The sequence below is a fragment of the Triturus cristatus genome, chromosome 2_1 (assembly GCF_964204655.1).
Source record: "Triturus cristatus chromosome 2_1, aTriCri1.1, whole genome shotgun sequence".
NCBI lineage: Eukaryota > Metazoa > Chordata > Amphibia > Caudata > Salamandridae > Triturus > Triturus cristatus.
The window spans coordinates 595,342,592-595,369,464 of record NC_140581.1 but is presented as its reverse complement, the minus strand read 5'-3'; positions in this window follow the sequence as shown (position 1 = coordinate 595,369,464).

Below are 26,873 nucleotides of genomic sequence, written 5' to 3'. Positions count from 1 at the left end.
AGCTCGTTCTAGGATGCTCTCACTCTCAAGGCAAGGTAGAAGTCCCTGGACACTTTCCCTAACTTCGATACATCAATCTGACAGGTAGTATCCCAAGATGCATTGCAGCATCACACCATCCAGTCAAGCCACCTCCTCATAGGTGATTTTCCATTAGGCAGCGGTGCTCCCAGGCCTTGGCAAGATGACCTTGATTCCCAGGCTTGCTCCAATGAGAAAATACAACAGTTCTCCATTATCAGTATCAACGTTCAATGTATCCTCTTCTCCCTAAGCCTAACTCTTAAAACAAAGACATTATTCTAGCTAACAAGGATGAGTCTTCCACCTGCAACAGAAACATGAGAAAGAACAAATCCAACATGCACATGAAATTCAACTATTAAATCTAATGCAAGAGCTTCCAGGGAAAATGCTTTTCAGGCCTACAGAAATCGGCCAACATAAGAGAATAGCACATGGGCATCACGAAATTACATATAGAATGAATACTTTTACTGAGCGATTCTACATTAAAACGTTACATAAGCACATCAATTACGTGAATAATTGTCAGCAGCAGGTACAAATTCTACAAGTTAATGTTTTCAAATAAGCACATCTAGTTACAACATTAATCTTTGCACGTTTACATTAAAATATCCCTAACACATCACATTTCACATTATTACAGTGTACGTTCTACTGTACAAGGTTAGTAGGACAAATGATTATATGCGGGTGTGGACTACTTGTGATTATGATGCACCCTGTTAGAACTGGGGGTCTCTAGTTGGCAGAGGTAGGTACCTTTGACCAAATAGGGACCCTTGCTTCTAAGTCAGGGAAAGGGGATTACACTACTGGATAACCCCTGCTCACCCCCTTGGTAGCTTGGCACGAGCAGATAGGCTTATCTCAGAGGCAGTGTGTTAAGCATTTGTGAACACATACAGTAATACAGTGAAAACAATACAGATGGACACCAGACAGGTTTTATAAAAATAAGTATTCTTTATATAGACTTAACACAAGACCACAGACGACAAAAATCCACAATACTGTACTCAAAATGAACTTAAAGATGGTAGAAGTAACTTAGTTCAAGTTGATGGTAAATGCAACAAAGTTCTCACAAAGTACCTGGATGCGTAACGCAAACTAAACAAAAGGCTTGCAGCGTTGGAGATGCTTCGGTTCCTTGCTTCGGGGTAGACGATGCATCGTGCCTCAATGCTTGCGCAGAGTAGGGGATGCGTCTTGATCCTTACCGGAGAGGAGGTGATGCGTAGATTCTCGTACTGCGGCCCGGTTGCGATGCGGCAAGATGGCGCCTCGATGCGATGCAACAATCCGGTGCGATGCGATAAGATGGCGCCATTGATGCAACGATGTGAAGACGATGCATGCACGCCCTGGCAGCCGTGCGGCGAACTCTGTACTTTGGAGCCGCGACAGGACCTGCGACATGCTTCTCCGGTGATGCGACGGCGACCCTCGCGGTGGCGACACACTTCTCCGGTGATGCGACGGCAGACAGCTGCGACAAAGACACACTTCTCAGGAGATGCGGCACGCTTCTCCGGCGATGCGACAACAACAGCTGTTGCGTCACACTTCCAGCTCGCAGCAAAATGCAGGCTTTTGCAGATAGAATTCCCAGGACGGAAATTCAGAGTGGAGCTGGTGGTGAAGTCTTTTGTCCATGAGACTTCAGCAGGAGGCAAACATAAGTTCAAGCCCTTGGAGTAATATTCTGCAAGATGATGAAAGTCCTTTGAAAGTTCCTTCTCCTCTCCTTGGCACTGAAGACACCACTGTAGGCCGACCCAGCAACACAGCACACTGGCAGGGGGCAGTACAACTCCTTCAGCTTCCTTGACGTTCCAGGGCAATATGTGAAGGGAGGCCCTTGGTACAGGTGTATCAGTCATGGCGGTAGGTGATCGTAATGATAGAAGGAAGCCTTACCAAGAATCATGGTCGTGGGAGGGATCACTAGCACGTTAGACCAGGTGTCAGGAAGAGGCCTGATGCGACCTACAGGGAATTGTGGCAGGGTGTTGTGTGAGTGCTGGTGTGATAAAACAAAAAAAAACAAAAACAAAGACAAACTGTGGGAAAGAACAGTCCCAACCCCCTCCCCCGCCCCACCCCCACCCTATACTTCGAGAACAGAAGCATCTGTCGACCCCTCTAAAGACTTAGAAACCAAACTAAAACGCTTGGGTTGAGATGCGTGGATAAACCCCTCCATATGAACGGATGTGTAGTGTCTCGGCAGAAAGACGAAGATTCAGAGCAAACAGTCTGCCAAAGATCCAGGCCCCCAGCAGGTCGGAGCATGCCCCCAAGCGCCTACAGTTGCATCAGACACCTGCCAGTCCATCAGAGGGTTGGACTATGGGAGAGATCAGTATCTGCCTCCGGTGACTCCCGCCTGGTCGGCAGTGGAAAATCCATAGGCGGGCCTCCAGAAGATTGCGGTTTGAGGCGGGTAGGGGAGGTCGAGGTGCTTGAACAGTCTCGGAGTCTCTGTGCTGTTAGGTTTGAGGATCTCTGGGATTCCTCCCGAGACCAAAGCCTCCTGCTGGAGAGTGTGCGTTACTGGTGCTGGCTCCCCAGCGACCGGGCCTGTGAGGGCCAGGCATTCGGCGGTCCGGGGGTCTGATTGCGCTGCAGCCTGAGGGGTTGTTCCTCTGTTAACCAAGTCCAGGCCGCTTCTGGGGAATCAAAGAAGTGCGTATTGTTCTGGAAAACCACCCGCAGACGTGCCGGAAACTGCAGCTGGTATTGGAAGCCCAGGGAGCGTAATTTCTTTTTGACCTCAGTGTATGAGCGACGTTGGTCCTGCAATTCTTTGGTGTAGTCCGGGAAAACCATGATGGTGTGGTTTTGGAATTTTAGGGGACCCAGAGAGCGTGCCTCGCGCAGGATGGCATCCCAGTCCTTGAAGTTGAGAATCTTCCAGATAATAGGAGGAGGAGCGGCCCCAACAAGCAGTTTGTGGGCAAGGGACCGGTGTGCCCTCTCTATCACGATCCAGGCTGAGAGGGAGTCTTTCGGCATCCAGGAGGCGGCATCCATGAAGGCGGCCGCCTGGTTCTTCTCGGCCCCCTCTGGAAACCCCACCAGTCGGAGGTTGTTGAGGTGTGCGCGGTTTTCAGCGTCTTCTGCGCGCCGAGTTCCTTGGTGTGTGAACTTAAGTTGGCCATCTGATCCTTAAGCTGGCAGATATCATCTTCTGCCGTCAAGATTCGGGATTCAGCTTCGGTTGTTCGGGCCATAGCATTACGGAGGTCCTGCTGGAGGAGAGACACCGATGCTTGCGAGTTACTTATGGCCTGCAGGATGGTCGCTAGGTCTGTGCCCGGGACGGGGGGAACGCCCTCAGCCTGCCCAGGCGGCTCGTGCCCAGGGGTGGTGAAGCGGTCCATTTTGGTTTGTGTAGGGGCAGTCGCTGCTTCGGATGTCTTATCCTTTCCCATGGTCGTCGGCTGGATAAGGCCACAGGGACTGCAGCAGTCGGAAAGGAGGGATGCACACCCCAACCTAAGGGTCCGACTGTGGGTGCGGGAGTCTTCACAGTACAGCCACCAGATCAGGGGGAGCTCCACGGGTCAGGACAGCAACAAGGGTAGCATCAGTGCCACCCAGGTAGCACATGGCCAAGCAGTCTGGCGGTATGACTAGCGAGGTGGAAGGCAAAGGCCACAGGCGTCCCCACCGGTGAGCCTCCGGTCGGTCGTTGTCCAGGAAAGAAGGAGCGGGGGGCCACCCAAGGGGGGAGCCACACAGCAGCATCCCACTGCCTGAAATGGTGATCGACAGAGGGAGAAGGCTGGGTACGTCGGGAGTAGGCCTCACAGGCCCGGGTGATGGCGACAAAATCTGGGAGGCAGCACAGCGTCCGGCCCAGCACACCCCCTGGCAGGACCTCAAGGACCAGGTCAAAGGGAGGCAGGGGGTCCGATGGGTCCAGGTCACTGAGGAGGAGGGGACCCTCCCATCCAAGGCCCAGCGCCGGCAGAACTCCCCAGGGCCTCACCGGGCAAGTCCAGATGCAGTCTCATGGGATGTTGGATTGCCCAGGGTGGACAATGGGGAGGGGTCCTCTCTCAGGAAGGCCCAACGCCGACCTCCCGACCCCGCTGCTCGATAATGCAGCCACACCCCGGGCCCACTCCCCACTCACTCTGTCGAGTGCTCGGTCCCGCAGATTGCTTGGTCTGCCCAGCCACAAGGAATTGCCCAGCCTGGGAGGCGATGTAGGCCCTTGTATGGGAGGTGAGTGGGGAGGAAGAGGTGCCCGCTGCCAGACACGTGCAGCCGATGGGCCCCCTGTCACAAGCAGCGGAGAGCGCCTGAAGGATGAGGGGGTCCGAGAGGGCCGAGCGCCAATCTCGCACACCGCTACCCAGTTTGGTAGCCGCCGCTTAAGCGGCCTGCTTCTCGCAGCCTCACCTCATCAGCCCCGGGCAGGTCCCAGAACTGAACTGATGCAATGCTGCCACCGGCTGCCCCGCTTCCCTCTTTGGCTCGGATCACTCTGGAGCGACCACAGAGGCCCTTGTCTGCCCCTCACACAGCAGGCCCTCACGGTGGGAAAGGAGGCAGATCGTGCGAGTCCAAGACACAGGGCGCAGCCACCTCATATCCGCAGAGTATGGAGAGGTCCCCAGCGGCTGGCAGGCAACAGGGGGCCGAGCAAAATCCGGGGGACCCGGGAGTCTGCAGCCGAACCAAGGAATAGCTGCGATCTGAAGCGGCACCCCCAGGGCAAGAGCTTCAGGTCCATCAATGCGGTGCGATGAGGGCCGCCATCTTGCAAGCAAGGGGCCTGGGAGATGCAGCAGCTGGCTCGGATCACTCTGGAGCACCACCACAGAGGCCCAGTCTGCCCCTCGGACAGCAGGCCCTCACGGCAGTAAAGGCGGCAGATTGTGCGAGTCCAAGACACCGGGCGCCACCACCTCACATCTGCAGAGTACGGAGAGGACCCCGGCAGCCGGCAGGCAACAAGGGGCCAAGCAAAATCCGGGAGTCTGCCCCAGACCAAGGAATAGCTGTGATCTGAAGCAGCACCCCCAGGGCAGGAGCTTCGGGTCCGTCAGTGCGGCGCAATGAGGGCCGCCATCTTGTAAGCAAGAGGCCTGGGAGATGCAGCAGCTGGCCGGCCGCCCCAGAGGCCAAGCTGGCTCACAGATGGCTCCGGAGGATGCCCCACACACCGGGGGCTACGACAGGTACGTGAGGAGGACGGATGGATGCCAGAGAGTGCAGGATGCGAGGCGGATGACAGAGGGGTCCCGGAGCACACTTAGAGTGCGACTGCCATCTTGATGCCTCGGCCACGCCCTCCTGGGTCCCCATATTTATACTACTATTCTCTTTGTTCTCTGAAGGCAGAGGGGCCTTGGCCTAGTCCAAACCAGTTCTGGTCAGTCCTGGAGCACTTTGTTGACAAGACTCCGTCTTTTCTTTCACAGGGTAGGCCAGGGACATCATACGCACCACAGGAGGTGGAGCCAGCATTGTGGAGGGAAGGCACAGCCCTATTCAGGTCCCAGGTGCAGCTCCTCCCACTCATCTACATGCAGATCTCTCTATTAAGCTCTGTGCTGACTCACCCTGTCTCCTGGAATCCCCCAGCCCCTGTCACTCAAACTCCAGACACACAATACACAACCTAGCAGAGGCAGGCTTGGAAAGTTAGGCAATACAATACCTACTTTCTAAAAGTGGTATTTTCGAACACCGAATGTTAAAACCAACTTCACTAAAAGATGTATTTTATCATTCTTAGTTCATGCATACTGAATTTCTACCATGTTCCCTGAGTCAGTTAGGATTATAAGATGTAATAATCAAACTGCCCATTCTGGCCTATGGGGAACAGATAGCCTTGCAATAGTGAAAAACGAAAATGGCTATAATTCTCTATTAGAACATGCCACACACACAAGGGCATGTCCTACCTTATACTTACAATGCACCCAGCCCTTGGGCCTACCTTAGGGGTGTCTGATATGAAGATAAGGGAAGGTTTAGGGACTGGCATGTGGGTGCACTTGCCAAGTCGAAATGGCAGTCACAGACTGCACACAGGCCCTGTAATGGCAGGCCTGAGACACACTTTACAAGCTGCTTCTGTGGGTGGCATAACCAGTGCTGCAAGCCCACCAGCAGCATTTGATTTACAGGCCCTGGGAGCACATGGTGCACTCTACTAGGGTCTGACAAGTAAATCAAATAACCCAATCATGGAGTCACTAATCAATACATCAATTTAACATAGGGAGCACTTGCACTGTGGCACTGAATAGCAGTGGCACAGTGCTCAAAGCATCTAAACCAGCAAAACATATCAAAAACAGGGGAAGCAATCAGAAAAAATGAAAGGGAGACTCACGCCAAGGGTACCAGGTCTAACACGTGTCCCCTCCAGCTGAAATGTGGGTAGAACTACCATTCCCCTTAGGAGTTCTCTTCACTAAGGCGGAAAAATCTGGACAGACCATCAGCATTGGGGTGTTCTGTACCAGGGAGGTGTTCCACCGTAAAGTCCATCCCCCGTAGGGAAATGGACCACCTCAACAACTTTGGGTTCTCACCCCTCATCTGCATCAACCATCTGAGGGGCCTGTGGTCTGTCTGAACCCGGAAGTGAGTCCCAAACAGGTATGGTCTCAACTTCTTCAGTGCCCAGACCACAGCAAATGCCTCACGCTTAATTGCACTCCACCTCTGTTCCCGTGAAAGTAACCTCCTACTGATGAAGGCTACAGGTTGGTCTTGGCCCTCCTCATTAATCAGTGATAGAACAGCCACCTCTCCATGCTCTGAAGCATCTGTTTGAACAATGAATTCCTTTGAGAAGTTGGGCGCCTGAAGCACGGGTGCCGTGCACATGGTAGTCTTCAGGGCGTCAAAAGCCTTCTGACAGGTGTAGGTCCAGTTCACTTTCTTGGGCTGCTTCCTGGAAGTCAGCTCAATCAAGGGTGCAACAATGTTGCCATACCCCTTGACAAACCTCCTGTAGTACCCCGTGAGTCCTAAAAAGGCTCTCACCTGTGACTGAGTCTTAGGGGGTTCCCATGCCAGGATGGTATCAATCTTGGGTTGCAGGGGCGCCACCTGGCCGCTTCCGATCAGGTGCCCCAAGTACACCACGGAACCCTGCCCGATCTGGCACTTACTCACCTTGATCGTGAGGCCTGCATTTCGCAGTGCCATCACCACTTCCCAGAGGTGGCGCAGATGTTCTTCCCAACTGGCGCTGAACACTGCAATGTCATCCAGGTAGGCGGCACTGAAATCCTCCAGTACAGCCAACACCTGGTTGACCAACCTCTGAAAGGTGGCAGGGACATTCTTCATCCCAAATGGCATAACCCGGAATTGGTAGTTCCCATCTGGTGTGGAGAATGCTGACCTCTCTTTGGCCCCATCAGTTAAGGCGATCTGCTAGTGCCCAGACGTCAAATCAAATGTGCTGAGGTACCGGGCAGCCCCTAACCAATCAATGAGCTCATCAGCTCTGGGGATGGGGTGCGCGTCAGTCCTGGTGACTGAATTGAGTCCTCGGTAGTCCACACAGAACCGGAGTTTAAGTGTGGCAGCAGGCGCAGCAGCGTTTGAAACTGGCCCAAGGACTGTTAGAGGACTCAATCACCCCTAAGGCAACCATCTTGGAGACTTCCTCCTTGATGTAAGCTCTGACCTTGTCAGTCACTCTGTAAGCCTTGTGCTTCACAGGAGGACTGTCCCCAGTGTCCACATCATGGACGCACCACTCAGTGACACCAGGTACCAGGGAAAATAAATCAGAGAATTGTCCCAACAATTGGCGACAATCTTGCTGTTGATCAGGGGTCAGTGCGGCAGAGAGGCAGACACCATCCACTGACCCATCTTGCTCTGTTGCAGACAGGAGGTCAGGGAGACGCTCGGTCTCCTCCTCCATTCCATCATCTGTCGCTAAGAGCATGCCCACTTCGGACCTTTCTAAGCGGGGCTTCAGGCGGTTAACATGCAGGACCCGCAAAGGGTTCCTTTGAGACCGCAAGTTCACCAGATAGGTGACATCACTCTTGTGCTCCACCACCTCAAATGGACCGGTCCACCTGACCTGGAGTGCACAAGGCTCTACAGGGGCCCTGACCCAAACTTTCTTTCCAGGTTAAAGCTCAATCAGAGTGGCATTCTGATCGTACCACTTCTTCATCTCCTCCTGGCTGGCTTCCAGTTTTGCCTGAGCGAGTTGTCTGAATCGCCGAGTCTGGTTTATGAAGGCCAGCATGTAACTGTATACATCCTGGCTAGGTTTGCTGAGAGATTGCTCCCAGCCTTCTTTGATCAGACTCAAAGGTCCTCTTAACAGGTGTCCATACAACAGATCAAAGGGACTGAACCCTAGGGACTTTTGTGGCACCTCACGATAAGCAAAAAGAAGGCATGGCAAGAAGATGTCCCACTTACGCCTCATTGGTTCCTCAAGACCTATTATCATGCCTTTAAGGGTCCGGTTGAATCTCTCAACCAGCCCATTACCTTGGGGGTGGTAAGGAGTGGTGAACTTGTATGTCACACTGCACTCCTGCCACAGGGACTTCATATAATTAGATATGAAGTTGGTATCATGGTCTGACACCACCTCTCTGGGGAACCCCACATGGGAGAAAATCCCCATCAGTGCACGTCCCACCACAGGGGCCGTCACTGTCCTGAGTGGGATGGCTTTCGGGTACCAGGTAGCATGGTCCACCAAGACCAGGATAAACCTGTTGCTCATGGCTGTCTTGGGGTCCAATGGCCCCACAATGTCAATGCCCACACGTTCAAAGGGGGTACTGACTACAGGGAAAGGTTGGAGAGGAGCCTTTTGCTTCCTTCCACTTTTCCCACTTGCCTGGCAAGTTTGACAAGTCCTACAATGTGTATCTGAACTCTTCTGCATCTGGGGCCAATAAGAGTGGGTGACAAGCCTTTCAAAGGTCTTGTCCTGCCCCAGATGTCCAGCTAAAGGTACATCATGTGCCAACCCCAGTAGGAAGGCTCTGAAGCGCTGGGGTACCACCAGCACATGGGCTGACCCAGGCTCAGCAACCTTAGGCTCTGTATACAGGAGGCCGTTCTCCCAGTAGATCCAATGTGCTGCCTGGTTTCTGGCCTGTTGCCGCAAACCCACAAGAAAAGGGCACTTCTTCTGTTCTGCACAAAATTCCTCCCTGGAGGATCCTCCTTCTTGCTGCCAATGGGTCAGCTCAGGCAGGTCCCCAGTTCAGCAATCTGTTCCCCTGTAGGTTCCAGGGCATCCCCCTCAAGGTCTGCCTCCTCCTGGACTGTGGGAACAATGGGGCCTGGTTTCCCACGCCCCCTACCTCTTCTCTTTAAGGTAGGTCCCTGGGCCATACTTTTTTAGGCCCCAGGACCTCTTCAACACCCTTACTGGCAGCCATAGACCGAGTGTTTACACACACCCACTCAGGCAGACCCAACATCTCTAAATGAGCCTTCTTCTCCACCTTAACTCAAGGGGAGTCCTCTACATCATTTCCCAACAGACAATCCATAGGCATGGCTGGCCTCACAGCTACTTGGAGAGTACCTGAGACCCCCCCACTCAAAGGGAACCTGAGCCACCTTGCAGTGGCTCTCTGTGTTGTCAGCGGCAACAACTGGGTAGAATGCATTGGGGACCACCTGCTCTTCAGACACCAAGTGACACCTGACAGCTGTCATACTGGCTCCGGTGTCTCCAAGAGCATCCACTCTATGGCCATTGATGGTCGCCCACTGCCTGTATTTTTTAGTGTTATCAGGCAGCTGAGTCTTAGGGACCATCTCAAAGTCTCCTAATGAGACAAGGGACATTTCTGCGGGACCCCACCCACCTTGGACACCCATCTCCTCCCCTTCCAGGGCTACACTCGCCGTCTGACCGGGTGGTGCACGTGGTGGTGCTTTGGAATCCTTCATGGGACACTGTACATCATGCCAACGGTGGCCCACTTGACCACACGTAAAGCACTTGTAGGGGCCCCTCTGAACAGGTTTACCTGTCGGGGCCTCTTGCTTCTTCTCAGGGGGAGGCTGGGAACTCTTCACTTGGTTCCCTTGGGAATTACTTTGGGGCCCTTTCTGGAACTCCCTCTGTTTACCCTTGTCCCCCCCACTCTTCTGCTGGGGACCCTGCCCACCTTGGGCGGAACCTCCCACATGACCCTTGTGGACCCTGGTACAGACCCAGCGGTCCGCCTCCTCAGCAAGCTTCCTAGGGTTAGTTAACTTGCTATCAATAAGGTACTGGCGTAGCTCTGGAAAACAATTAGCAGACAAGTGCTCCCATGCAAACAAATCATAGAGCACTTCAAAAGTATCCACTTTGCTACCCTTCACACAACCATCCATAGCTCTGCAACAGAAAGACACATATTACACCCAAGTGGTTCCCTCCAGCTTCTTGCAACTCCTGAACCTCTGTCTATAGAGTTCTGGGGTAAAACCATACGTGGTCACCAGGGCTTCCTTCATGTGGGTATAAGACATCCTATTCTCACTGGGCAGGTCTAACAAAGTATCCCTCCCCTCACTCACAAAGCGGCAACACAACCCAGCTCCCCAATCCTTCTCAGGGACCCGGTAGGCCAACATTGCTATCTCATAGGCTGCAAACCACTGCTCAATATCCTCATGCTTGTGGAAATCTTTGATGACATCCTTGGGAATATACACTCTGCTTTCTGAAGGTACAGCTGGTGCGCTGTCACCAGAGGGAGCGATCTCTAAGCCCTTTGCCTTGATCTCTAACTCCCTCAACATCCTCTCTTGCTCCATTCTCATTCTCTCTTTCTCCAAGGACAACTTGTTATTCTCTATTTCCCTCTGACCCTCCATCTTAAGCTTAGCCATCTTCAGCTTGTGTGCCCTATTTCATTCCCTGTCTTCCAACTCTCTGGGGGACAGGTCTTTGGAAGAGATGCTACTGCCAGGTGGGGACGGTACCCCTCCCCTGGCTGGAAACTCTGGCCTATCCAGTTGCCCATCTGCATCCCCAGCTGGCTCCACCACCAACTCAGGGGCATTTCTTGCTTCTACCCAGGCCTTCAGTGCCTTTTGGTAGTCATCCTTTTTGGAAATGCCTGGTGTAGCAACTTTCAATTTCTTGCACAGATGCTTGAGCTGTTTCAAAGTGTAGCTTTCCAACCTCTCTTCCTCAAAATCTAGATCCATAGATGCAACAGATGCTGGTCTACTCATGGCAGTAAGAATTGGCAGTTCTCAGGAAAAATAACAGTCCAAGGAAAAAAAAATCTATCAAAAAAGTATGTGATTGCGTTTGGTCTGCACTCACTAGTAGTGTACACCAATTACTGTATATGAGTCACAAATGCAGGTCCAAATCCTCACCGCTGACCACCAATGTTAGAACTGTGGGTCTCTAGTTGGCAGAGGTAGGTACCTTTGACCAAATAGGTACCCTTGCTTCTAAGTCAGGGAAAGGGGATTACACTACTGGATAACCCCTGCTCACCCCCTTGGTAGCTTGGCACGAGCAGACAGGCTTATCTCAGAGGCAGTGTGTTAAGCATTTGTGAACACATACAGTAATACAGTGAAAACACTTAAGATGGACACCACACAGTTTTTATATAAATAAGTATTCTTTATATAGACTTAACACAAGACCACAAACGACAAAAATCCACAATACTGTCCTCAAAATTGACTTAAAGATGGTAGAAGTAACTTAGTTCAAGTTGATGGTAAATGCGACAAAGTTCTCACAAAAGTACCTGGATGCGTACCACAAACTAAACAAAAGGCTCGCTGCGTTGGAGATGTGTTGGTTCCTTGCTTCGGGGGAGACGATGCGTCACGCCTCAATGCTTGCGCAGAGTAGGGGATGCGTCTTGATCCTTACCGGAGAGGAATTGATGTGTAGATTCTCGTACTGCGGGCTGGTTGCGATGCGGCAAGATGGTGCCTCAATGCGATGCGACAATCCGGTGCAATGCGATAAGATGGCGCCCTTGATGCGACGATGTGAAGACGATGCGTGCACGCCCTGGCAGCCGTGCGGCGAACTCTGTACTTTGGAGCCGCGACACTTCTCTGGTGATGCAACGGCGACCCTCAAGGTGGCGACATCCTTCTCCAGTGATGCGAAGGCAGACAGCTGCGATGAAGACAAGCTTCTCAGGAGATGCGGTGGCGGCACACTTCTCCGGCGATGCGACGACAACAGCTGCGGCGGCGACAAGCTTTTTCTTGTTGCGTCGCGCTTCCAGCTCCCAGCGACACGCAGGCTTCTGCAGATAGAATTCCCAGCAAGGAAATTCAGAGGGGAGCTGGTGGTAAAGTCTTTTGTCCCTGAGACTTCAGCAGGAGGCAGCACAAGTTCAAGCCCTTGGAGTAATATTGTGCAAGATGATGAAAGTCCTTTGAAAGTTCCTTCTCCTCTCCTTGGCTCTAAAGACACCACTGTAGGCCAACCCAGCAACACAGCACACTGGCAGGGGGCAGTACAACTCCTACAGCTTCCTTGGTTCTTCTCCTTGGCAGAGGTTAGTCTTTTTGTTCCAGAAGTGATCTAAAGTCTTGGGGTCTGGGTATCCATATTTATACTACTATTCTCTTTGTTCTCTGAAGGCAGAGAGGCCTTTGCCTAGTCCAAAGCAGTTCTGTTCAGTCCTGGAGCCCTATGTTGACAAGACTCCTTTCCATTCGCAGGGTAGGTCAGGGACATCAGACGCACCACAGGCGGTGGAGCCAGCATTGTGGAGTGAAGGCACAGCCCTATTCAGGTCCCAGGTGCAGCTCCTCCCACCCATCTACATGCAGATCTCTCTATTCAGCCCTGTGCTGACTCACCCTGTCTCCTGGAATCCCCCAACCCCTGTCACTCAAACTCCAGACACACAATACACAACCTAGCAGAGGCAGGCTTGGATTGTTAGGCAAGAAAATACCTACTTTCTAAAAGTGGCATTTTCAAACACCGAATGTTAAAACCAACTTCACTAAAATATGTAGTTTAGGCATATTAAACTCAAATTTCTACCATGTTCCCTGAGTCAGTTAGGACTATAAGATGTAATAATCAAACTGCTCATTCTGGCCTATGGGGTACAGGTAGCCTTGCAATAGTGAAAAACAAAAATGGCTGTAATTCACTATTAGGACATTCCACACACAACAGGGCATATCCTACCTTATATTTACAATGCACCCTGCCCTTGGGCCTATCTTAGGGGTGTCTGATATGAAGATAAGGGAAGGTTTAGGGACTGACAAGTGGGTGCACTTGCCAAGTTGACATGGCAGTCACAGACTGCACACAGGCCCTGCAATGGCAGGCCTGAGACACACTTTACAAGCTTCTTCTGTGGGTGGCACAACCATTGCTGCAAGCCCACCAGAAGCATTTGATTTACAAGCCCTGGGCACACATGGTGCACTCTACTAGGGTCTGACAAATAAATAAAATAACCAAACCATGGAGTCACTAATCAATACATCAATTTAACATAGGGAGCACTTCCACTGTGGCACTGAATAGCAGTGGCACAGTGCTCAAAGCGTCTAAACCAGCAAAACATATCAAAAACAGGGGAGGCAATCAGAAAAAATGGAAGGGAGACTCACGCCAATGGTACCAGGTCTAACACACCCCAACAAATGGAAAATTATTTTTTTGCTACATTAGTCCCCCCCCTCTGATGACAAGTGTCATCAAACCCACATTACAACTCCCTCTAGAAAGAACCGACCTAAACAGACGTTGCAGGCAGTCTTCCCTGTTGAAACCTCTCTAAGCGTTTACGATTCTCATAGTGACTGTCCTGCAGTCTTTCCATTCTCCTTTCTCATTCCCTAACAGAATTTTCAGCTTGTCCTGACTGATGCCACTTGTAAGCCTTCACTGTTTCCATCAACAAGATCACACAAATTACAATGATTACTTTTGGTTTCAAGATACTGTAGTGGAGACAGTGTTTTGCCTGCACACATTGCTATTGTTGCGGAGATTCTGCTCATGCACAGAACTATGCGCAGGAAACCAGGATCTCAGTGAATTGTGGTGTACCAAAAAACTCACCTCAGTACCCAGAACCCCTATCTGACTAGCGTCAGTGTCTCATTCATTCTCCGTATCATCTCGAAGCTACCAATGATTAGACAACCCAGAACAAGCGACTTAGAATACTCTCAGGAATGGTGGGAATCAGAAACACCTTTCGTTATAAATCTCATATTAGTCCACAACGTGAGTAATCAGAGACACGGAAAAGTTTGAAATGTTTATTTTTAACTACGTGCTCTAAGGAGCAGTACTTTGGCTAACATAAGCAGACAAATGATTAGAAATAAAACCATCAGGATTGTTACAATACCATAAAACACAAAGGGAGAAATCATATTACAATGATAGTGGAAACAGGTCCTATAATACCTTGTGTACCACCCTTCCCATGCTAGTAAGCTAGTTTTATATAATAATAGAAGGTCTCTAGGTTTGAATGGGGAGCCCCATACCACAAAGATCAGCTTAGGTGAATCACACCATAGGATCAGCTCTGCTCTCTGTGTCTGGAAAGGTTTTCTCCAAGTGTCTGAATCATGCATGCAAATGCAATATTAAAGGCACCCGAGTTTCAGATATTTGCAGCTGCGTGCTTGTTGTGTTTCAAGCGTGGGCCGATCAACCTGAATTCAACAGCATACATTGTTATTTGACCTTGACGGTTTCTGCACACAGTGTTCAGACTAAGGTCGCGGTGTAAATCTAGGGATATGAAAAACATAGCGTTCTCATGTGAAGAAAAAGCAAGCAAGCAGTTTACTTATAATAACAACTACCTGCAGTGTTGTGTGCAAAAGCAGCAAAGTGGCAAGATAGTGTTTAACTTTTAAAACACTTATGCTAACATAGCAATGTCTGCAGGCAAAACCCTGTCTCCACTACACCCTCCCTTGATCGGACCATGAACAAAATAGGGAAGCAATGTAGGAATGCAAAGTTCAAGTTCGAGTGAGACAGAACCAAGTTCATATATTGCCAATCCGTATAATTGGTAGTGAAAGTTCGAAAAGTTTTTGGGGAAAAAAAATTAAAAAACAAAAAAACGATAAATGGCGGTAAACAGCCCATTTTGGAGAGAAAAAATAAAAATAAAAAATTTCCAGTCAGTAAGCGCGGATGATGGACAACTGCCAATTTAACCCATCAGCATATAGGGACAGTATGTTGCAACAGCCTCCAAGAGGAAGTCGTGGTAATGTTCAGTAAACGATTCAGCCATCCAATCTAATAAACTAAATGAACATTCATGTTCTTCGATTACTAGAGCCTCTAGCACCATCAGAGGACAACTTGCGTGTTCTTCAAGATAACTTCGCGCCAGGAAGTCATGAGCTTCAGCATATATATCCCAATTAACTAGGATTCCATGTGCTGCTTCACAGGCCATAATCCCGATACCAGAACTGTCTAACTCATGAGCCACTAAGGGACTCATCAGTCGATCATAATCCGGGGCAGGACACTCCGTGTTCGACAGGAACAAATCCAGAGCCCAGTCAAATTAACAATCTAGGCAATGGAAAACAGGTTGCACGCAAGTAAAGTATGAGAACCGGAAGGATAATCCATAGTCTACGCTCAAAGTGGACAGTGCTAATGTTCCATAGTATTCTAGCATCCGGTTGCGCAGTTGGAGCAGCCAAGGTTGACTGTCTTGTTGCACAGATTGTGCAGCCATTGTGGAGCAAACAAACCAACAGCAGCACACCAGCAGTCAAGGCAAGAATTAATGGAAGCCCGCCGAAGACGCTGGAAAAATAGAATGAAAAAATGCCGGTATCACACCAAATATTGTTTGGAAGGAGGTTACAAGGCTGGAGCCCACAACTTTGAAAAAATGCACCAAGCCAGTTGTTGACGAGGCATTGAATATAGTGTGTATCAGAGCACCGAAATGAAGTGGGAGATCAGTATTTAAAAGAGCATGCACCTCGGTGCGGGTGTTAGTTACGTGAAGGACAAATGTTTCATGAGAGGAAGTCAGGGGGACTTCTTTTTGAGACAATAGAGCCCTTATTCTGCTTATCTTGTTGAACTCTGCATTCGAAGTTGGTATGGAAGGCCAGTTGGATAGATTGAGTCTCCCATGCGGGGGTGGGAAAAGCACATTCTTACAATAGATTACCTGTTGGGAGACAGTTACAATGTACGGAATCCCTGCTAGCATCCAGCAACATGCCTCATTATTTAAAAGCAAATACCTACCATTAGCCAATAATGTGAAAGTGGGTGTAATCGCTGACACAGGATTTCCCTTCAGAATGAAAGCTAAATTTGGGGCGTGAACGTTGCATGTGCCATGCAATTGCATGTTCCTACAAACTACTGAGTGATCAGGTGTGGAAGTGCAATCCTCTCCTTTCAAATAAACCTCTTTATCCTCTCTCATGCACCTGTATGTAAATGGGAGCGCCCAACCTTCATGTAGGAAAGCGGTACCTAGTGGTTCATATCTGCGTAAGGCATAGTGTTTCATACATGAACTGAACTTAAACAAAGAAAAAAGTAGTGTGATTAACCCATGGATAAGCCACACAGCTGAGTTTGATTCGGCCATAGAGAAAGGTAAAAGTTCCAACTTTTCAATATGCAATCATGAATATGTCGCATCCTTCATGGACATGAACTGTTGTTTATCAGTCAGATTAAACGGCAGGAATAAAGATGATGTGTTCATGTAGTCCCAGGGAACTTTCCCAGCCCTCAATGTTGGCAAAGTCCATGCAAACTGCATCATAGAACGCAATTGATTTTGACCATGGTATTAAACAGACATATCATCCTGGACAATATCCACAGCAGATGAAAAAATATTATCTAATGTGTAAATTCTGGAAGAAAGGGTGTTAATGCTATTATCAATGACAGCAAGCACTTTTTCTAAATTAGCTTGATCAATAGCTCTTAATCTAGAAGCAGCTTCAATTTGAGAAAATTTCCACACTTCGTTGTAAACAGCATACACCCATCTTTTGAACCTGCCACCCACAGGGCCCTTAACAAAATCATTCAAATCTACTTTGTCATTTAATTTGCATAAATGATGTTTAACTTACACTAAGGTGGAATGTGTAAGCCAGTTTTGATATAATTTTCCTACAGAATAGTTAGTAACAGAATGTGAAGATTCAAATCGGGGGTCTATTCTGACCTGCGTATAACCAGGGTGCAGACCCAGAAAACGATGTTGACAGGAATCTGAACTTTTCTGCCATATCAACCATCCTTCAGGATCTAAGTTGGAAATATTGAAGGATGTATTAGTAATTAATTACTGCAATTCATCAAGGGACAGATCTAACAGTAGGAACGCTCATCTTTTTAGAAGTAGCCACTCCAAAGCAGGTGGTCTGAAAAATAGTAGAATTAAAAAACAAGAGGTGGTTGGGGATAAGGCATGCACGATGCAGTGCTTCTGTGCCTTGTATCTGCCAAGTTTTAGAACCCCAAACAGATTTAAGATCAATGGTATCTTTCCACAGCTCAAAGCCCCCTATAGCCAAGTCATCCATAAAGGATTTCGAATACAATAATTTAGTGTGGGTCAGTCTAACTTTGGAAGTTGACTCAGCAGCCATTTTAAAATAAAAGGCTTCAGGTTGAGATACACTGAAATCAGTAAAATATGTAAATGTTTTCACTAGAGTTTTGGAGCTGCCTTCAATGGGATCTGGACAATGTTCCCATTGCATATAATTAACGACATTTCTAAATGTATTCGCTTTATGCAGGAAATGATTGCCATAGTGTTGGTAACAAAACAACTCTCCATAATTTGCCGTATCTAAATACAAATCTTCAGCATCAAAAGCAGCATAATATTTCAAATCAGAAAAAAAAGCCTCTACGGCTTGGACATCCCAATCATCAGAGCATATGTTTTGTTTCACAACATCCCCCATAGAAACACAAAGTACATTGGGGACATTAATCACCTCTGTAGGGCCATGAATTTGAAATTTTACAGCATCCCATACAATCCCTTCTAACATAGGCCAGGCAGTAATATTAACAAAAGTCTGGTCCCTCTTCATGATGTGTGATAAGGAGTGGGGTGCCAAAGTTCCATCAATTAATCTAATTGCAGATCTTTCTGTAAGATAATGTCCATTCACTAGACGAAAAAAGACAACCACAAATCCAATGGACATGAACAAAAAAATAGATATGAGCACTAGCCAAATGTAAGTCCAAGGGGAAATAAAAAAATGTCTTTGAAACCAAACAGCAAAAATAGAAATTTTCGATGGGGCATTCGATGTTGTAGAGGTAGTGTCAAATGAAAAATGTGACTGGTCAACTGCACTTGATTGCACACCAGGCAATGACACATCTGTGGGATAGGTATACTCAGTATCTTCAACGGGACCACCAGCCGGTAGAGTCAAGAAAGGATTAGTAACTGTATGCATCTCGATGGCAATGTAAGGCCTGTTGGTATGTGCCGGAGCCAAAACAGAATTTCTCAGCATTGCTGGACAAGAGACCGCTGGAGTCATACTAAGAAGAATCGGCCACTCATTGTAGTTTGACATTGACAATGGAGATGTACCTGTTATCCTTGCGACCAGGAAGTGGAGGTAAAATGCCTGTTGTTGTACCCTGCACGCCAAGCACTGGAACCGGTGCACGATAAGAAGGGCCGAACTACTTCTTGTTCTCCACCTTCTCACGGACCAGGTCACCAACTCGAGGTAGCCAGCCAACTACCGGAATCTGAAGTACAGCATCAGTTGTGGAGGGCAAGTGTTCCTTTGCAAGACTGTCTCGGGTCTCTTGTAGATTCTGTAAGACAGTAGAATGATCATTTACGTCAAAGGGTGCGGCCGACGACGCCATGTCTAGACCTTCAAGGTCCGGGACAAACATTTTTATGCCAAAGAGCATTTCGTATGGGGTTCGCCCACCCATAGACCATCTATGGAGATTATTAAGTGCACATAGAACGCTATACAAATGGCCCAGCCAGTTCCTGCTAGTACCTAAAACCCTAGCTGTCAAGGATTGCTTTAAGTCACGGTTCATTCGTTCCACAACACTATTGCCCTCGGGCCGGTATGGAGACGAATATTTGTCTTGGACCCCCAAAGATCTCATGGCATCCTTGTACGCCCTAGAGGCGAACGCTGGACCCTGGTCCGAATGAAGGGTACCACATGCAAAAATTCCCACAAAGACACGCAAATCCCTGATGACAGTTCGAGCATCAGCACTCAGTTATGGCCAGACCCATAGAAAATGTGTGCACGAATCCACGGCAACTAAGATGTACTTATACGCAATATCAGAGGAGAAAGGACCGCAGTGATCCAAATAAACACACCCAAGTGGTTTATTAGATATGTACAACTGTGTTTGAGGTGGACATGCAGCAGTTGAAGGTTTAATCTTCTGGCAAATGTCACAAGTAAGGACATAATCACGAGTTTGTTTATACAATCCGCGCCACCAGTAATGTTGTTGTAAGATAGTGACAGTCGCTGAAACGTCCGAATGGGCAGAGGCCATACCTTCGTGAGCAGCTGTTATCAAAGCAAGTCTGCGGTCCGCGTTGGCAATCAATCTGTCCCCAACGTCGTTAATTCTCACATAGGGAACTTTATCAGGACTTAAATGATAAGAGTATTTAGAAGGGAAACCCCGAGGGCAATTATCACCCTTCTCTGTCGCAGCAATTGCTGCCAAGATGTCATCATCAATCTTACTTTTGGATCTTGTAACTGCTGCTACTAGATATGTTGCCACTGCTGTTTTCGCTGCCTCGTCAGCTAAACTGTTGCCAACAGCGTGTACCCCGATGTGCTGGTGACCAAGAGTGTGAATTACATTCACGAGCGGCAGACGTTGTTTAAGTTCTGCGACTCAAACCCAAAGCATTTTATGTCTTTATGATTGTGCTACCTTTAGAATCACAATACTCATTTTGAGACCAAAAGAATAAATTGTCGTTGAAAGACTGAACACAGTAAAAAGAGTCACTCACAATAAGAGTAGTCACTCGAGGATCGGCAAACTCCAGTGCAAGCACCAGAGCACGAAGCTCCGCCAACTGGGCAGTACAATCACCCAATGTTTGCATATGCACAACATCAGACTTGAATTCTCCATTCACAAAAGTACCAGCCACTAATGTGCAGGCTGCTGAATAAGCGTGCTTAGAATCCGTCGCCGGTTGCGCCGAACCGTCACTGTAAATGATGCAATGGTAATCCACAAGCGGGCGCAAGCACAAAGGAGCTGGATGAACAAATTCATACTGCAAATACTCCTGAGTCTGCAATGAGGCATCAAAGATGAAAGTGACATCCGGAGACGTCAAAGAAGTAGCCCACTGTATCCAAAGTGGATGCAAAGGTTTAGAATTCGGTACACTGGCATTCGTCATTGCCTCAAGGGCAGGATACGGTGTGACAACCAACATGTGTTTCCCTTGCAACAGCACTCTCTCTTTTAGAATCGCCATCTGGACTGCAGTCAAAACTTTTTCAACAGAGGAAAAGCGCACTTTAGCCGAAGTGTACAAGTGTGACTTGTAAGCAATTGGGACTGTGTCCCCTTCATTAAACGTCAAGTACGTGAAACCCACTGCGCCAGGCACAATTCTGATAGCGAGGTTTGTGTGGTTATCACGTGTCAATAAGTATTTAGAAGCAAGAAGATCAGCCTGCAAAGATTGCATAATAGCTGAATGTTCTGGCAGCCAGCTCGATTTGGAAAAAGTTGGTTGTACCAAGGCATATAGCGGCTTGATACGCTGGGCATAATCGGGAATGTAAGTACACCCGAAATTTTAAAAACCCAGCAAAGATTGTAGTTTTTTCAGAGTTGTTGGAGCGTGCAAACATGTGCATTTCTCTAGGGAGTGAGGCGCTAAACCTCGACCTTCATTGTTGAGTTCATAACCCAAAAACAACACTTTATACTCTGCAATGTGTGATTTTGCAAAGTTAAATTTGTAACCGAAGTCCGCAAACATAACAATGATGCGGTCAATGCGACACAGACGTAACTATAAGTCGTCATCTGTGAGATAGATATCACCAACATACGAGTACGCATCAGGGTCAAAGCTCTCCAACTGAGAGACTACACATGCGGCAAAGACACCAGGACTGTTTTTATAACCCATGGCTAATATTTTAAACTGTTTCTGTTTGCCGCCAGAAGTAAAAGCTGTCCATTGACTGCTAATAGAGGACAGGTTATTGCTGTAAAAGCCATTGGAGATGTCAAGTGTGGTCTTAAACCTTTTTCTCACGAGACTATCAACGAGGGCAGAACTGTGGGTATTTTGTACCGCGCACGTCCGACAATGAGAGTTCAAATGTCGATAATTCAAAATTAGGCGATACGACCCATCAGGTTTGGTTACAGTGAAAAGAGGAATATTCATGGGTGACACACATGTTTCAAGTACTCCTTGATATTCCAATTGTTCAAGGATTTCTGCTATGTGAGATCTAGCTTCTCGGAGCATGGGATATTGGGGTTGTGGCTGTGGCATAGACTGAAATGGAATCTCATGGCTTGGTGATAATTTATCCCACCCAACCTGAGTACGATACAACGCCAGAGCAAGCACTTTTGCCCACTCTTCTGCAAAGTTCTGAGCCTGCTCCTTCGGCACAGTGTGGGTGAAAGATGGGAGGATTACCTCCTCCTCTCTGGGAGTGGCCAAAACAAAAGCTGGGGGCCAGTCCGCCTCTGCTAGCAAAATGTCATATGTAGAGGTCAGATTTTCCCCAAAAATCCCTTTTATGGTACATTGTATGTCACCTTCAATTAAAAGGACTATGTCATATAGTCTGTCAGGGGGAGCCACTCTAGTGTCAGCAGTTTCTACAGTAATAAATGTGTCAGTTGCTGTCGCCTTCAGATATGGACACAGTGCTTGCTGCACTATTGTAACCTCCGCTGGGCTGTCTAGCAGCGTTAGTTCCCATGTCAGGTTCCGAAGCTGTGTTCTCATTATCTGTGGCATACCTTGCTGTTAGTGCAGCAACTTGCTCACGTCCTTGTGGGGCACCCCGACCTCTGCCACGTTCACCTCCACCGGACTGTGAGACCGATGTTTCCTGTGAAGAATGAGGAGAACGTTGGGGGGACCTGAACTCTATCAGGAGACCTAATTCTAGTGCGATCACGCAGTTCATATGTGCGTTCAGCAGTCACTGGTATTGATGACGCGGGACGAGACCCCTGTTTCTGTTGCTGCTTCCCCTGTTTCTTAGTTTTCCAATTTGGTTTTGGAAAAGCTGGACGGTCGTCTTTTGTAGACTTAACCGTCTCAGTTTGCAGTTGCGCTGTTGTTTTAGCAAAAGGCTTAACACCCAAACTATTGCGGCCAATGGTCTTATAAGCCTCCGCAATAATTCTTGGTAACTGTCGGGGTTTATCGACGTCGGCGACGAGGCGCAGCTCATTCGACACTTGAAAGTTAACTGCATCTCCCTTGGCGTTAGCAAGGATGAGATCAGCAACTACGATGAACACGCCGACAAGCCTCATTCCTAACCCGACCGCCGCCTCCGGACCGGGCTCATCCTGAACACATTTGATCACGGAGGGCAGTACAGTCATAGACGGTGTGCCGAAGCACTTAGCGTAGGCCGCTGCAAATACTTTACCCCAGTTCTCACAATCTGTTACCTCTGGGACTAAGTCTTTCTGCAAACTGATAGTAAGGATCCTGTGTCTCTTCACAGGAGTAGAATTTGGAAATACTGCTTCCAGCTGGTCAAATTTCTCAGCAAGCCAATATGGCATATCGTCCTTATTCTGGGGGCGCTTGCCCATTATCGAATTAACCATGACGGGACTAATAGTAATCCCAGCCGGACCAGCTGGTTGCGTCTCAACCGCAGGTGCCCCCACCTGGACATTGCGAGAGACGTATTGCACTAAAGCCCTATGTACCGCAATCAAGGCGGTATGGAGTTTACGTAAGTCATCCACCGGAGCTTGCAAATATCGTGGATGTGGTGTGAACCCGGCCAAGACTGGCCAAGTGGCCCCAGGAATGGACATGGGACCTAACCAAACCGGAGTTACGGTGTGGGGGAGGGCGAAATTGAACCAAATACGATGCTGCCAAGCAGAAATTGGAATCTCCTGCGTACTATACAGCATGTAATTAGCTGGAACTGCCGTAGGAGTATATGCGTGAAAGGTCTTATCGTCCGCATTCACCTCCGGAAAAGTAGCCCAAGAGTAAAATAGCTCATTGGGGAACAATGCATCGGCACTCACTACAAAGATGTTATGTTATGTTATAGGTTTGTTGAGCGCGACAGCTGCCCCAGCCACGGGGCGTCCCGGCGCTAAGAACCATAGCACAACCTACTGGGGGGGGGGAGGATAGGGAGAGTAGACTACATGAGAGGGAAGAGGTGAGTTTTTATTGCTTTGCGAAAAGCTGACAGATTGTCAAGGCGGCGGATGTAGAGGGGCAGGGAATTCCATAATTTTGCTCCCAAAAGACTAAAGGAGCGACCCCCGATACGGCAGAGCTTCGTGCGGGGGACCACTACTAAGTGTTGGCCCATGGAACGAAGATTGCGTTGGGGGGTGTAAGGTGTTAGCAGCGATCGGAGGAGTACGGGACCATCAGTTTTAAGGATTTTGAAAGCAATGGTAAGTGCCTTAAATTGAATACGGGCTTCCACCGGGAGCCAGTGAAGTCTTTGTAAGCTGGCTCTAGCAGAGCACCTTCTGGGAAGGCCAATAATTGCTCTGGCCGCTGAATTCTGAATTCGCTGAAACCTGGTTGTTGCGGCTTTGTTAGCGCCTAATAATAGGACGCTCGCATAGTCCAACCGGGCAAGGATGGTGGATTGGACAATAAGCTGCCGTGTTTTGGAGTCAAAGAAGCCTAGAATGGGATTAAGGCTTCTCAGCAGCCCAATGCATGTGGCTGCTACTTTTTTAGTGTGAGTTTGGTAGTTCAGCGAGGAGTCTAGCCATACTCCTAGGTTTTTGACCAGAGATTTGGGAGGGGGGATGGGGCCCAATAAGGGGGGCCACCAGTGATCATTCCAACAACTGGTACTCTTGCCCAGGAGTAGCACCTCGGTTTTCCCTGCATTCAGTTGTAGGCAGTTTGCAGTCATCCAGTTGGCGATAGCAGCCAACCCATCCCTAAATCTTGTAGCGGAGACCGAGGGCATCTCAGTAAGGGTAATTACCAGCTGTGTGTCGTCGGCGTACGACACCAGCGTGAGATCCCATTCTTTGGCCACTGCCGCAAGGGGCTGCATATACAAATTAAAAAGGGATGGACTGAGGGCAGAGCCCTGCGGGACTCCTTGGCCGACCGCATGTGATTGGGAGATAAATGGGGGGGCTGACACGCGAAAGGATCTGCTCGTGAGGAACGAACGGAACCACTCGAGTGCCAGATCACTGGTCCCAATGCTTTCCAAGCGACTCAGTAGGATATTATGGGAGACCGTGTCAAAGGCTGCGCTGAGATCGAGCAATATCAGCGCAGCACTCTGACCGGTGTCCATAATCCTTCGGAGGTGTTCAGTGGTGGACAGAAGGGCGGACTCCGTACTATGTCCAGGCCTAAACCCGTGTTGGGAGGGGTCCAAGATGTTATTTTTGGCCATATGGTCAGTGAGTACGGTGTTCGCATAGGCTTCTGCTAATTTGGACACCCAAGGGAGCAAGGAGACGGGCCTGTAGTTCTCCGGCTTAGTGGGGTCTAGATTGGGTTTTTTAATAATGGGGGTGACCCAGGCCTGTTTCCAACATGTGGGTACAGTGGCCGATGAAAAGGAGAGATTAAGGAGCGAGGCCAAGGAGGGAAGAAAGAAGTCCAGACCTCCTAGAAAATGGGCTGGTCTCATGGGGTCTGAAGGGGCGCCGGTTTTCACTTTCCTGCAGAGTTTAGCTAGGTCTTCAAGAGTGATAGCTGGCAGATAGGTGAGCTTGGAACCTTTAAATGAGAAGTTGGGGGAACTAGTGTGGTCAGAAGGGATGTGTGAAAAAGAGTCATAGATTTTCCTCACCTTTTCAGTAAAGAAAGTGGCGAGGTCCTCGCATTGCTGAGTAGAGGAAATACACGAGGCAAGGTTGCCACTGTTTTGTAGTTTTTGGACCAGTTTAAAAATTGTTTTCGTGGGGTTGGAGCTGGAGTCGATTTCCTTGGCATAGAAGGATGCGCGAGCAGTGCGTATAGCTTCATGATATGACTTGAGTGTGGCCAAATAAAGAGCTTTGTCCTTGTCCCTATAGTCTTTCCTCCACTGACGTTCCGCTCTTTTGCATTCCTTTCTAAGAATTTTCAAGTTCTTGTTATACCATGGGTTAGAGGGGGTGCTCCGTCCTCTAGTCCATTTGGCAGGTATGATAGTGTCGAGTCCTTTAGTGACCCAATCTTGAAAGGCGGCATATGATGTATTAATGTCATTTGTGATCTCAAAGTTGGGTTCTCCTAAGCTGGCAGGAAAATCCATATTCTGGAGTTTATGCCAGGGCCGTTTAAGACAGGAGGCAGACGACGCCCTGTTAGATTGAATAGCGGCCGGTATCACAAATGTGACAAGGAAGTGATCAGTCCATCCCATAGGTTTAGGAGGATCTGCTCTGGCTTCCGGAATATTAGTGAAGACCGGGTCGAGTAGGTGACCAGCAGAGTGAGTAGGGAGTTGTATCAAAGGGGTCAGCTGCAAGGCAGTCAGGTCCGCTAGGAGATTACTGATGGTTGGATCCGAGATGGAATCGAAATGGAGGTTTAAGTCCCCTAGGATCGTGAAATTAGCGGAGCGTGCAACCAGAGCATGGGCTATCTCTAGAAATTCCTCTGTGAATTTAGAGGTGGGCCCCGGGGGTCTATAGATAAAAAGGCCGGAGAAGGAAAAATGAGGGCTAGTGGTGATTTTAACACGTGCGCACTCGCAGCCCGTAATATCTTCCTTTACAAATGAACAAGTGTAAGATGTTCTATAGATGGCGGCAATGCCACCACCCCTAGAGTCTCTATTAATGGCGGACATAGAGAATCCATCTGGTAGCGTAAGATTCGGGATGCTAGTTAGTTCATCCTTGAGCCAAGTTTCACTCAAGAACAGTATGTCTGGGTTCTCGTCTGTCAATAACGTAAATACCTCAAAATGGTGCTTAACCAGGGATCTGACATTAAGCTGAGAGATTGTGAGCGAGGAGTAGTTCCTTCCGATGGCTCTGTGTCGGGGCAGTCGTGGTTCAGATATAATTAAGTTGCAGGAATTACACTGAAGAGCAGTCTGACCCATGCAGCCCTCTAGCTTGTGACAGCGTAGGCGTGGGTTGAGTGCTAGGAGTTGATTTTTATCATAGCAGTGTGCCGTCCGAGTTTCCTGAGCAGGGGGACTGGCGAGAGGCGATGACTTGGCAATGACGGGCGCAGACGGGCTTGCCTTAGGCGCGCCTTTGGCGCGCAGACGGCGCGCCCGCTGCGCCCGTCCGCTGCGCGAACGGAAAAGACACATACTTTTATGGGAAGGGAGGAAGGGGGCGTGGCCTCCAAGTGGGCGTGGCCTATCTGCACGCCGGTAATGGCGCCGTGGTTGTTTGCGAGTCCACTGACCGCGCAGGGGCAGCTGTGCGGTGTGCTTAGGACCAAGTCCTGTGAAGCCAGGTGAGTCAGTGCTTCTAAAAACAACAGTTTATCCACAAGTGACACACAACGATGTAAAAACAGATTAGAGACAGTCTCCCGGCTATCCGCCTCAGGACGTAAGAAGGTTCTGGCAGGTGACGCTAGTAGTCAGCGTTAAATACCTGCTCGGGAGGGGGCGTGGCCTCCAAGTGGGCGTGGCCT